At 37.4% G+C, this 13,888-nt stretch overlaps 1 long non-coding RNA gene across 1 annotated transcript; it reads left to right on the plus strand.

Moving 5' to 3' along the window:
• Positions 1-570: 570 nt before the first annotated feature.
• LOC134751720 (uncharacterized) lies at positions 571-2,717 on the plus strand. The gene is made up of 2 exons (XR_010128681.1): positions 571-646; positions 2,575-2,717. It is a non-coding gene; the product is annotated as an uncharacterized LOC134751720 (long non-coding RNA).
• Positions 2,718-13,888: the final 11,171 nt, after the last annotated feature.

Here is a 13,888-nt window from a genome sequence, read left to right on the forward strand (position 1 = left end):
AAAATATTCATTTCAGGACTAAGAAAAATAAAAAACTGAAACCGTAAGTAGTTTTATCTATTACGAGTAGATATTTTTGCAAAGAAATTAGATTAGACAAACTCTTTCGGCTCTTGTAACTCTATTTAGGGTTCCGTACCCAAAGGGTAAAAAGGGACCCTATTACTAAGACTCCACTGTCCGGCGTCTGTCTGACTGTCTGTAACCAGGCTGTATCTCATGAACCGTGATAGCTAAACAGTTAAAATTTTCACATGATGTATTTCTGTTGCTGCTATAACAACAAATACAAAAAACAGAATAAAATAAATATTTAAGGAGGCTCCCATAAAACAAACGTGATTTTTTTGCCGTTTTTAGCGTAATGGTACGGAACCCTTCGTGCTCGAGTCCGAATCGCATTTAGCCAGTTTTTATTACTCTTCCAATATGGACTGATTAGTACGCATAGCTGTCCAAGGTATCCTTAAAAGCCGGCGCCAACACCAAGTTCGCTGGATTAGTCCATTGTTCCCCGTTCTTAGGTATATTGTTTAACACTAATTATGTATTCATAATTTTTGTTTGTAGTTTGAATAAGAAAGGCCGTTCGTTCAACTTCTCTCTCAACTTCGGATCGCCGCCCACAACCTTTACTAAATAACAAGTAAGGGATTTATGATGCAATTAATTAATGTATATAATTAATATCTAATTCATTATTTTCATCATAATTAAAATGGAAAAAATATTATAAATAATTAAAATTTAAAATGAAATAAAACTATGAAAACGGATTATATCGCGCATATTGAATTTATAATACATCCCGACGTTTCGAACTCACCCGAGTGAGTCACCCGTTGACCACGAACGCTGTAAAGAGTTCGAAACGTCGGGATGTATTATAAATTCAATATACGCGATATAATCCGTTTTCATAGTTTTATTTCATGAGTAACTATCGCGGTAACCGAAGACAATATTAAAATTTAAAAGTTATTAATAATTAAAATTTAAAAGTTATTATTATAGATAGCTGTAAATGTAAATTTACTACTTATAAAAAAATGTTTATAAATACATAAGTAGATACTATTTGCATGTTATGTTACCTGTACCTGCTATGCAGTTAAATGTAAAAAAAAATACGTATTGTTATGTTAAATTGCATGAAATAAAAGGCTATTATTATTATATTATAAGGCATTTTTCACATTCATCATTAGAAAACTACTTCGCCGCTATACTTACTCAACCTCGTATCTGCAACACTAATTTGATGACAAAAACAGCCGTATTCCGAATGAAAGAAAAGCGACATTTCCATCAAATGATTGTTGCAGATATGAGGTTGAGTAAGTATAGCGACGATTTGAAACTTTGCAGACTTCCAAAGCCGGCGCTCACATATTTAGTATTAAAGCCTGACCAGGAATATATGATCACGCGCCATGTTGCGGAATTTCACTGGAACTAATTTTTTCATACTATACTGAACTGTCACTCTATACATGAGAATAACAGCGCCCTCTTGACTTGATGATCATATATTTCTGGTCGGGCTTTACATACATAAACATACACATAAATGTCAGCTTGTTTGATTCATGTCAATAAATAAATGGCTATCCTGAATCACGTGAAGGTTTTATGGAATTTAAATTGATTCCCTGGCAAGCTCGGCCGAATTTCACCTTCCCATACAAACGGAGTTTCGTTCCCATTTTAAAACTACGTGCTGGATTGTAATAAAACTTTGCACATACAATGACATAAGGTATATCTAGGTCTGTAACTTGTCGATATAGCTCCAGTATATAAAATAAACGAAATAGAGCAAAAACAAGTTTTGTATGAAAAACTTAAATTCGCTGTATTTTTTTAACTATGGTATCTGAAGCTACATAAACTAATTACAGACATAGATATACCTTATCCTATTGTAAGTACAAAGTTTCAGAGCAAACTAGCTACTCTTTAAAATGAGAGCGTAACTACGTTTGTATGGAGAACCAAGCTTGCCGGGGACCCTTGTCACACAATAAATGTGTCGTTTTAAATGAAAAGGTACCACATTGCCGCTTGCCATAAGGATGCTCTGACAGGTTATTCAACAATTTCGTCCTTATGGTAAGCGACAATGTGGTACCTTTTGATTGAAAACGTCACAAATTTTTGTGGTAGCTATCAAGCTTTTTCATAATGGGTAATCTACTAAGCATGTTAGTAGAATGTAGTCCAACAAAATTGGGCTAATACTGTCCCCTGGGTAACGGGACAGAATCATCATCATCATCTTCCTCGCGTTGTCCCGGCATTCTGCCACGGCTCATGGGAGCCTGGGGTCCGCTTGGCAACTAATCCCAAAAATTGGCGTAGGCACTAGTTTTACGAAAGCGACTGCCATCTGACCTTCCAACCCAGAGGGGAAACTAGGCCTTGTTGGGATTTAGTCCGGTTTCCTCACGATGTTAAACGATGATGTGTAACGGGACAGAATAACAACAAGAAATAGTTCATCGGCCGCTTTACAAATGTAGGTATTGTCTGTATTTTTTTTAAACAAAGCAGTAATTAAAAATTCTTTTTCAGATGTGCAGACCTCCAAAAGTTTTATTCATCATCTCTATAACAATTCTGTTAGTTTTTTATTTTGTTTCGTTGTGTTTAAATTATTTTTGATAATAAATAATTATGTTAAAAAAAGTTTTACTTAATAAATGTGTGTCAAACAGGAGTAACTTTTTTTAATACACAATACTTAATGCAATTAAAATATTCTTAGTTTAATCCGTGCCCTATCCGTGCCCTATCCGTGCCTTTTCACTTGGGAGAATCAACTTCAATTGCCACTCGTTCTCGTTGACATTGGTATAGTTAGTTGTCCAGAAGAAAAGTAACATTGAAAATCCTGATTTTATGGTATTTAAATGTACCACAAATTTTTGTGCTGTAAGCAATTTTGTTTTTTGTTTTTTTTTTTTTTTTTTTTATTAAAAAAAGGCAAGCATAAAATTTTACCGCAATCTCACCTGATGGTAAGTGCCGATGCAGTCTAGGATGGATCATTTCTGTTATTATCAAAACGCCTCTGATCTGTGTCACAGTCAAACTATAATAAATACGTTAGTTCGTTTAGGAAGTCTGGGCATTGTTAAATAATGAAGCCTTATTTACTAAATAAGCCGACGTAAAAGCCTTTCAGAGCATTCTCAACTGTCCTTTCCCGGGTCGAGGCAGATTAAACTCAATTTTTGAACTATAATGGACCGTATTTCCTAAGAGTTTAGATGCAATTTTCATAATAGTGTGTTAAGAGGAGTTCTAATCGCTGATCAGGCAAGGATGAGTCGAACTCTTGACCATAGGCATGCTCTAAGGAGCATACAACAGGTGACTAGAGTAGCCAGATGTGTCATATTTCGGTCTTTTCTTATGGAAGGTCTACTCGAAATGGAACTTGAATTTTGTAACATTGATCACATAATTGGTTTATTTAAATGTTCGATTTGCCAACGTTTAGGAAATTGGAATAGCTAGCAAGCGTGGAGGTATCTAATTAATTAGCTAAAGAATTTTCTAGCAAATAGGGATGTTAGGAATTTGCTTAGAAATAGTGAAGAGGAAAAGTTTTAGTTTAGCGACTTCCGTTCCTTTGTTTAGTAAAATGGACCTAGAGTCAGACCAAGCTAACTCTGCAATGACGAAGTATGGCAAAAACCTCAATAATGGCAAAATTAATGAAAATAATACAAGACGTTTAATAATGACACTCTCTCACTGTATTCCATTCAATTTAATGCAAAGTTAGCTCAGACGGGACGCACCTATAACGCAGCGTACTACTTAGGCGAACAACACGCGAAAGCGAAGCGAAGCGATGCCGCGCGGGGTGAATCAATCCTTTGATACCTATAAAAGTGTCCTACGTGGGCGATCTCGTTGCGAACGCGAATGCCGTGGGCCCGCCGCGCCGCGCCGCGCCGCTTCGCGTTCGCGAGTTGTTCGCTTATGTAAGACGCTGCGCTAGGGTATTATTTAAAGTTGCTTGATTTCTTACGTTCTTAGTCTTTTTATTAAGTTTTCAAGTCTTTAGATCATTAGTCTAAGGGATATTTCAGTTACTTGCAACTTCGCTAAGGTAGTAAACAAGTTTTGAAAATTTCTTAGCACTGAACCCCTAAACGAACTATATTATATTATCTAGAAACTTTTTACAATAGACTCCTCATTATACCGACACGGCTCTGGAGTTTTTCAAAATATCTACAGCTTTATTATCAAGTTTATTGAAAATATACTCTAGGTATATCAAAATAAGGGCGATAGTTGTAGTATGCGTGAAATGGTTAGGGCCACTTGCACCATTCACTAACCCGGGGTTAACCGGTTAAGACGCCTAGTATACAAAATTGGCAACAGTAAACGGAAAAATCAAAACGGTCCTACACATATACTTTCTTTCCCATACCGTTCTCAAAATTTTGATACGATTAGTAAGTTTTAAGTACCTACCTAATATATTTAAATGTCGAGAACGAAACCTAGATTTCTAAATTTTTATGCAGGATTTTTCGACTAAGCCGCAGTTGTCCTAATCGCACTAATTTTAGGAGCCGTCCCTGTCAGCGCGACGGAGTTATTTACCTAAAATTCTCAAATCTGAGAAGGGGCTTACCTAATATAATTGACATAGCGACCGAGAATTTACTCACACGCCAAGAAACCGAATGGAATGCAAATATTTAACGTCTCATTTTATTTCTATTAAGCTACTGATTATATTATTATACAGGGTGGCTAAGAAATAAGTGCATTCCCTTTGAGATTTTGGGATTATACTGAGCAAGTTTTACTATGGGACCAGCCACAAAATCGCGAAAAAAAATATTACCCTCCCATAGAAAACGGACCAGCCAAAATGTATAAAACAGTCAAATTTTTTTTTCGCGCTTTCGAGTTTGGTCCCATAGTAAAAGATGCTCAGTTTGATCCCAAAACCTCCCTGGCAACGAGAATGCACTTATTTTTTAGACACCGTGTATATAATTACGTATGTTGTTTAATTAAACCTTAGAGGATATAACCAAACGGAGTAGCCGTTCCCGAGTAGGCGTTCCCCTCTGTCGACTCTCTATGACCAATGGTCATACACATTGTATGGAGTGACGCTTATCGTGCGTTTATCTGACATGGCTATTTTTACGTTATACATTTGACGTGCCCCTCCCCGCAAAAATCGGAACTGTTTTGTACAGAAAATCATAGACAAGGCGTCTCCATTTGGTTATATCGTCCAAGGTTTAAACCGATTAAAACTTCAAAACAAGACCAGAACATTAGGCCAATTATCTTTCAGTTGGGAAGGTGCATTGAGGTGATTTCGTAAAAGGGTTAATTTTTAATTTTTACACGGCCACCACGAGTTGGCATGTGACATTTACGTTAACTGCGTGAACTTGATCGCATTCCCTCTCTATAGCACCAATACATCAGTGCGAGCGAGATGGACTGCGATCGAGTTTACGCAGTCGCTAACGTAAAGTTAGCAACTGACAGATAATCAGACTTATGTTCTGGACTCTAACGCTATTTTTACTCCCGCTGCCATTCACTCCGGCCTCTAGCAGTAGCACAGAATAAATAATAGTACTACTAGGTAAGGAAGGTTCAGAGGCCGTAGTCGATTTTGGAGCAAAAATGTAAAATTGATAAATTTAGTCGTTGAAATTATACACGTTTTGTTACGTAATATTTAAATAACAAGTATTGATTTTTATTAGCACGTCTTCTCATCTTGCCTTTTAATAATGAGGTCGGGAGCGTGCGTCACCGGTAATGCATGAAGAGAAGGGGCAGTTTTTAAAAATTCATCAAAAAATCATGGTGGTAAATTATACAAATTGATGTATAAGTATAGTTTCAGCAAATGTTGTAGATTGTTTAAGTATCAAAATTACGTTGAAATTAAGTCGATTTTCAGAGAAATTGTCACTTGTTTTGAAGTAATTTCTGGAGAAAATTGATTTCATCTAACTTTCATTTACACTACTTCAAAGTCATAATAATAAAAATGGAGTCTGATAAACGTCAAGTACAGGATATGTGTAATACAAAATTACCATGTTTAGCAGTCCAAACTTTACGAAATTTACAAATAAGAGCGACAAAATCAGTGCTTTACGCGCGTTTACCTAAACGTCCATCAGAAAAGCAAACATTACTAATTTAGTGAGTCTGTTTTCAAAAAACTGATCTGATAAAAGGTAAGATAAGAAGACATGCTAATAGAAACCAGTACTTTTTATTTCAATTAGGTAACAAAAGGTGTAAAATTTCACGGATTAAATCTATCAATTTTACATTTTTACGACTAAAATCGACACCGGCCTCTTCACTCTCTAATAAAACGCTAGACGACAGATATGACCTCTAGGTGGCGCAGGCGCGAGCAGGCGTCCGTTCCGTAGCGGTGCGCGGCAACTACTACTGCTAGACACCAAAATTCGTGTGGGCCGCATGTTAGTGGAATATAATTATGGTGCAAGTGGCGCTAAAATAGGTATTTTTTGGGGTTCCGAATGTTTTCTAAGTATTCGAAAATGATCGTTTTTCGGAATTAAAAGTGAACTAAGAGCTTTGTCTACATAATTATATTCCGTTGCTGCTAAACTAGCCTGCGAGTTCTCGCATCCTTCAAATTCATTAACATTAAACATCAACATCAAACATTTATTCAGTAAATAGGCCACAGGGGCACTTTTACATGTCAAATTTTTACAAGCAATCAAAATAACCAAGAATTACAAATATCAATGAAAATCAACGTTGGTGGAATCAATGAAATGGAATGGAATGAATTCAGAATAACCCCTCTCGCATCCTTCGAATTCAGAATAACCCCAACGCACCTAACTCAATTTGGCTAAACATTGAGGAATCGAAACACTTTCTTTGTTGCCTTGTAATTAAAACTTGTTCATTAGGTAAGGAATGTCACGTATTTGCTTAACCGGGGGGCTTTTGGCAACTTTAATTACTTTACGAATAACCAGGTACGGCAGTTTACTCTCAGTTTAGTTTTACAGAGTTTGGGTAGATTTAATTGAGCGTTAATTATATGGAACAATTGTACCTAATGCGATGAATTGCCATGACAATTAAATATAGTATGAATTTTCTCAAATTATTTTTACGCATAAGACTAATCTGTTAAACAAAAGCCATTGTTTCTTTTGTGCGAGCGGTTAGCTCCCGTATTAGCCACGCGGCAAAGAAACATTGTCCTTTAAAATGCAACTGTATCGTGGTGGTTTTAAGGTTCAAGTTTATGTACATCTAACAATTTTTTGGTAATGTAGGACATCGACCACTTACTTCAATATCCTACATTGAGAGCTCATATACATAGATTTGAACCTTAAAACCAATACGATACAGCAGCTTTTTAAACGACATTGTTGCTTTGCCACGCGCTCAGAACGGGAACTGTCCGCTCGCACAAAAGAAACAATGGCTTTTGTTTATCACATTAGGGTCTTAGGCGTAAAAATCATTCGAGAAAATTCAAACTGTACTTATTGTTAGGTTTTTTTATACAAAGTATAAATACCTAACATGTTTTCGGAGAGATTTTTTCCGCAAATTTTTAGTTCATCAAATAATAGTGGTTGAACACCTTATTCGTTTTGAAAAACCTATCCAACGCCACCCCAAATTATAGGGTTTGAGTGACAAAAAAAACATCCCTACTTTGCATTTAGGGGAGGTACCCAATTTTTTTTTCTAGTTTTTATTTTACCACTGACTGGTTGATTTGTATATCACGCCAAATTGCAGCTTTTTAGCACAAGCGGTCACGAAGCAAAGCCTCGGACAGACAGACCGACAGACTGACATGGCGAAACTGTGTGTGGTTCCTAGTTGACTACGGACCGCTAAAAGAAATTCAAGGAAAACATACATAGAAAACAAATATCCCATCAAATAGAGAACCTCCTCCTTTTGAAAGTCAGTTATTACATTAGGTTATAATAAATAAATAAATAAATAAATAAATAAATAAATAAATATTATAGGACATTCTTACACAGATTGACTAAGTCCCACGGTAAGCCCAAGGAGGCTTGTGTTATGGGTTATGGGTACTCAGACAACGATATACATAATATATAAATACTTAAATACATAGTAAACACTCAGGAACAAATATCTGTGCTCATCACACAAATAAATGCCCTTACCGGGATTCGAACCCAGGACGATCGGCTTCACAGGCAGGGTCACTACCCACTAGGCCAGACCGGTCGTCAAAATTATTATGTAATGCAAAACCTTCAACAAAAATATAGTTACAAAAACATGTGTAAACATAGAAACCTATTGGTATCCCTAACCCCGATGTGTACCGATAAAATGCAATATGTTCGGGCTGACATGGGTATCTGCGATATCGAATCTAATAGAAAATGATTTATACGAACTTGGTTGTAATTTTCTTGCGTCTTACGCGTTTTTATTGAGTCAGGTGTTAGCCGCAATTTGTGATATTGGGGAAAATCGGGGGTAAATCTTCGGGGAGAATACGAATAGTTAATAATAAAGTGTGTACTTAGAAAGGTGTGTTTTTAGGGTTCCGTACCCAGAGGGTAAAAACTCCGCTCCGCTGTCCGTCTGTCTGTCTGTCACCAGGCTGTATCTCATGAACCGTTATAGCTAGACAGTTGAAATTTTCACAGATGATGTATTTCTGTTGCCGCTATAACAACAAATACTAAAAAGTACGGAACCCTCGGTGCGCGAGTCCGACTCGCACTTGGCCGGTTTTTTTTAAGACATTGGTAGCACACTTTTATTAGGATTTTGAATGCCAAGAACAAATATAGTCATAAACCCTATTTAGACGGTTCAAGAACTTGCGTGCAATATTCGGTATACAAATGTACTAGTACTAGTACTATAAATTACAGATTAAATAATTCAAAAGAACTGCTTGAATTTGAATTCTGAAATTCAATACGGCAAATCTGAATCCCAACGGTACCTTTAATGTCACGAATTAATAATTTGACTTCTCTATTCAGCAAGGGATGGATCAGTCAATCAATCAATCAATCTTTAATTTCAATCTTTGATGTCAGATATCAACTTACACCTAAAAGTATACATGCCTGTAGGTAATTACTTCCCATCTTCCCTTTTTTTCGAAAAATACAAACCACCGAAGAACTTTTCTCCAACGGAACTAAATTACAGTAATCATCTCAATTTAAACCACCGCATTGAAACCTAGGAACGACCGACTTGGCTCGTTTTTTCCTTTTTCTAGAACTTGTAATTACTTTCTGTATAATGAGTCTTGTTTCGTTTCAGGCTTGGCGACTAAAAATAGAACAGTGTGAAAATAACTACATAGGTTATAATTATAGTTATTACTGGAACGAATATGAATCACGCAAGACATGGAGGTCAATGCAGATAGTAACGCGACATTACTGCCGACTGCATTACTGCTGCAAATGTCTAAATCGATGTTGCTGCCCGGATTTTTGACATTGCGGAAGCAGTGCATATCGCTGGCCCAATATTACGTTTCACATTTATCGAACTTAAATTTGAACATTATCATAGTGACATTAAGTCGATTTTCAACTATCTCGAAAATGTAATAAGAACCTTGTAATATTGAGCCAGCGATATCCGAATCCTTAACAGCAAGTTATTTTTTTAATGTTTTTTTTTCTGTTACATATTTTAAAATGTGAGCGATTAAGGGCGTCCGCTAGCTAGCGCGGGTGCACGTATACGAGGTGTAGAGAGTGGCCCCTCTCTTCGTCCTGCCCTTTTCCCATTATTTGAGGTCGGGTATAACTCTTCTGCGCCAAGCTGATCTGTCCTGGGTTGTCTTTTCAAGCAAATGGGCTTCCTTGAGGTCTTTTTTGACCACCAGGTTAGGGGCGGGCGGCCTCTACCTTTCCTTTAATCTGGCAAATGCAGTGCAAGCTATACCACATTGTACTCACTTCTTCTTTGACATGTCCGTACCATCTGAGACGGTTTTCGGTGAAGTTAAAGCCAAGGGATCTATCTTCGGATGTGTGCGCGGATGTTGTGTGTTGCGTGTTGTACTATTGACAATAATTAACATTTATGTGTAGTGGGTGGTTTGAAAATGTAATGTCTACCCCAAACTTTTAATACACTTTTCGTCGGGTAGTCACACAAATCTCTGTTTTGACATTTTGCTGGGACATCAGTTAGAGTCACGACCAGTGAAACCGTGCGAAACGTCGGTAAATAAAGATAACAAAATAAATTCGCGATAGACCCGATTTTAAATGTGATTTAATAGGTTTTCGGTGAGTTTCTGGGTGATACGACTATAAAGCTGCCTCTTATATACGCACGTATGCGGGTGCCATTGTAGGTAAAATCCGTCGCACGCGTCCGCGCCAGTTAGTGTTGCTCATACTATTTTACGTTCACCCGCTCACCCGCTCCGTGCAACCGCGCCAGCCAGCGGACGCCCTAAAACCTAAAGTGTTATTATACCTAGACTGGCTAGGTTAACTTGAACGCCTTAAAACTTACTCTAAACATTTAAAAAATAACTTGACCAGTGCAATGCGGGTAAACATGTCCATTTGTGCAACAAGTTAATGCGGTTTTTGAGCACAGGAGTAAAGAAAGAAGACAGAGCTACAGATTGATAGAAACAACTGAGCATTGCTGACGTGCCACGCTTGCTCCTACAGTCAGCATTAATAGTAGCGGATAAAACAACGCAACGTTATAATAGTAGATTGTGTCACAAGGGAGCAGCAAAATGACATAGGTATTTACAGCGAGGGCGTACAATTGAATTCTAAACGAAGCGAAGGATTCTATAATAGAATCCCGAGAGTAGCGAGGGGTTCTACAGTAGAATCCTGTGCGTAGTGAGGGATTCAAGTGTGTTACGCCCAAGATGGAAATAATTTTGCTACCAAGTGACACATATTGCTTTTCACATCACCTGTGAGGTAATTACTTATAATGTTTAAAACTATTAATTTAATTTAAGCTAAAAAAAATGTTAAAAAAATGTAAAAATAGTGTCCTAGAACAGAAAAGTGTTACTTTGATCCCTCCTAGCAGGGAAGTAAAGTGCCACTTTGATCCCTCCTAGCAGGGAAGAAAAAGCCCTTTTTCGAATTGGTGATGTGAAAAAGTAACTGCCACCCTTGAATACTTTTCCAAACAGTTCCAAACAGTAAAAATATCTGTCATAATCTAATTGTTCTACATAACACAAATCCCTTTTTATTGAGCTATTAGAGAATCATGGCACGTAAATATTTTTGAAGCGTTATCCGATACGCTACTTTGGTTGTTTACTTTTGGGAAACTCATGATGAAAATGATGAAAGATACACGAAGTGCCATATGTTAGGATTTATTCTGGCAGCTGTGTTTTAGTATGGCCAGAAGAATCGTCATAAATACGGAGCTGTTATTCTGTTTCGTTTCTTTAGTCCGAAGCTTTATATCTTACAAGGCCCCAGCTTGCCAAAAATGTAGAAGACACAAAAGCTCTTTAATAGTGTCATTTTACGTTAAATTAGCACTGTAACTGGCTTGGAAAGGATGTTAGTTTCAAAGTACACTATTTTGTACAATGCCAAAAAATTGTACAAATATGAAAGGCGGATTTTAAAATTATGCTAACACTCAGGAACTATTTACATCTCATATGGGAGGCTAGTAGCACAGGGCGGACACGCTGTACATCAAAAATCACTTGCGTTTCTATGTGTGAACGGCACGTCTTTACACGCGGCATGCGTCATAGTGTATAAAATAGTACTGAGCGGCCGGCAAGCGGCCGTCAATCTGCTGTCGCGGGGCGAGGTAATTCGAGTCGGGGCGGGGCGGTGCGTGGCCGTTCTGTATGATAATACTGAAACTATTTTAATCTCAGGTTTGTTCATGTTCTTACCATATCCAAATTTCATTGGTTCATTTTTTGTCCTGAGACACAATTAGGTTTAGTGTCCTAAAAAATATATTAAGGAAATTGTTTTCAACCCTGTTATTAACATACATCGGGGTTTTGGGGGCGGGAATGATTTCGTGCATTTTTAACTTTGTTTATCGTAAAATAATTATTTTACACGCCAAGTTTGGTAATTACCAAACTATAATAATTACCGAACTAAAATAATTAATAAACTTTAGTTAGTAAGCTCCAAATATGCTTAGGAATGTTAAAATTGTTTCTATTTTAACAGTTTTGACTATTTTTTGGCTAGTGTACAACATTTCCGTTCAACAGTACCTTACATACATGGTTGCTTCATGAATTGTAAAATAATTCTTGACGGTATTAAACTTGTCTCAAATATTTAATGAGATACTTATTTGAAATCTCCTGTTCACAAAAACAATCGCCCCTTAATTTTTAAAGGTTCTGTACCCAAAGAGTAAAAACGGGAACCTATTACTAAGACTCCACTGTCCATCTGTCTGTCTGTCTGTCCATCTGTCTATCACCAGGCTGTACCTCATGAACCGTGATAGCTAGACAGTTGAAATTTTCACAGATGATGTATTTCTGTTGCCGCTTATAACAACAAATACTAACAACAGAATATAATAAATATTTAAGTGGGTCTCCCATACAACAAACCTGATTTTTTTGCCGTTTTTGAGCATAATGGTACGGAACCCTTCGTGCGTGAGTCCGACTCGCACTTGGCCGGTTTTTTCGTTTCAAAAATGAGTACTGTGTTCCCTACCTAAGCCTGTAGCGTAATCTTCTAAAAATCGTGAGCAATAAAGTTCTACTTAAATGAGTTACAAAGAAAGCCTTTTAAAAGTCCGCCGCGAGTAGGTCTGCTAGTGATGGGTATGGAAAACAGAATAATGGATAAAAATATAGAATAATATTGGAAAATCCAAGCAAAGGATATTACTTATTAGGAATTCGCAACTGCCGAGCCGCAGCAGCCCTGCGTTATCAATAACAATATATTTATTTCAAGAAATCAACACAAAAAACGCAATACAATGATCCCCACAGGCTCAAATTGGATCGTGGGAATCTAGATCTCAGAAAAATATCAAGCTGTTGCGGCTCTTGTTTTTACAGAATCTAGTTAAGTATTATCAATAGCAAAACTCAAATAGCATCCTGAGAATGATTGCCGAAAGGTGGGACTCGGATATCCTCCGCCGATATACCGACCTTCATGTCGTAAGACCTAGGAAATAAGTATTTTTATTAAATCACATTTAGAAACGGGTCTATCGCGAATTTATTTTGTTACCTTTATTTACCGACGTTTCGACACAGGTTTCACTGGTCGTGGTCGCGGCTAACTGACGTCCCAGCAAAATGTCAAAACAGAGATTTGTGTGACTACCCCACGAAAAGTGCATTTAAAGTTCGAGGTAGACATCACATTTTCAAACCACCCACTACACATAAAAGTTAATTATTGTCAATAGTCCGACACACAACACACAACATCCGCGCACACATCCGAAGATAGATCCCTTGGCTTTAACTTCTGGATCACTGGTCCCCAAGTTGCCGATAAGTTAAAACCATCTTCCCTATTAAAATTTCTGGGGTGCTTCTTGATTTCAATCGCTTCTCGCACAACTCGAGGATAATAATGGCGTTCAGTGGAGACAACTTTTGGTTTATGAAGCTCAATCCAGTGATTTGCGCCGCATGTAAGTAGATGTTCGGCGATCGCGGACTTGTTTACTTGGCGATTTTTCGTGGGGTAGTCACACAAATCTCTGTTTTGACATTTTGCTGGGACGTCAGTTAGCCGCGACCACGACCAGTGAAACCTGTGTCGAAACGTCGGTAAATAAAGGTAACAAAATAAATTCGCGATAGACCCGTTTCTAAATG

Source organism: Cydia strobilella, chromosome 23 (genome assembly GCF_947568885.1).
Source record: "Cydia strobilella chromosome 23, ilCydStro3.1, whole genome shotgun sequence".
Taxonomy (NCBI): domain Eukaryota; kingdom Metazoa; phylum Arthropoda; class Insecta; order Lepidoptera; family Tortricidae; genus Cydia; species Cydia strobilella.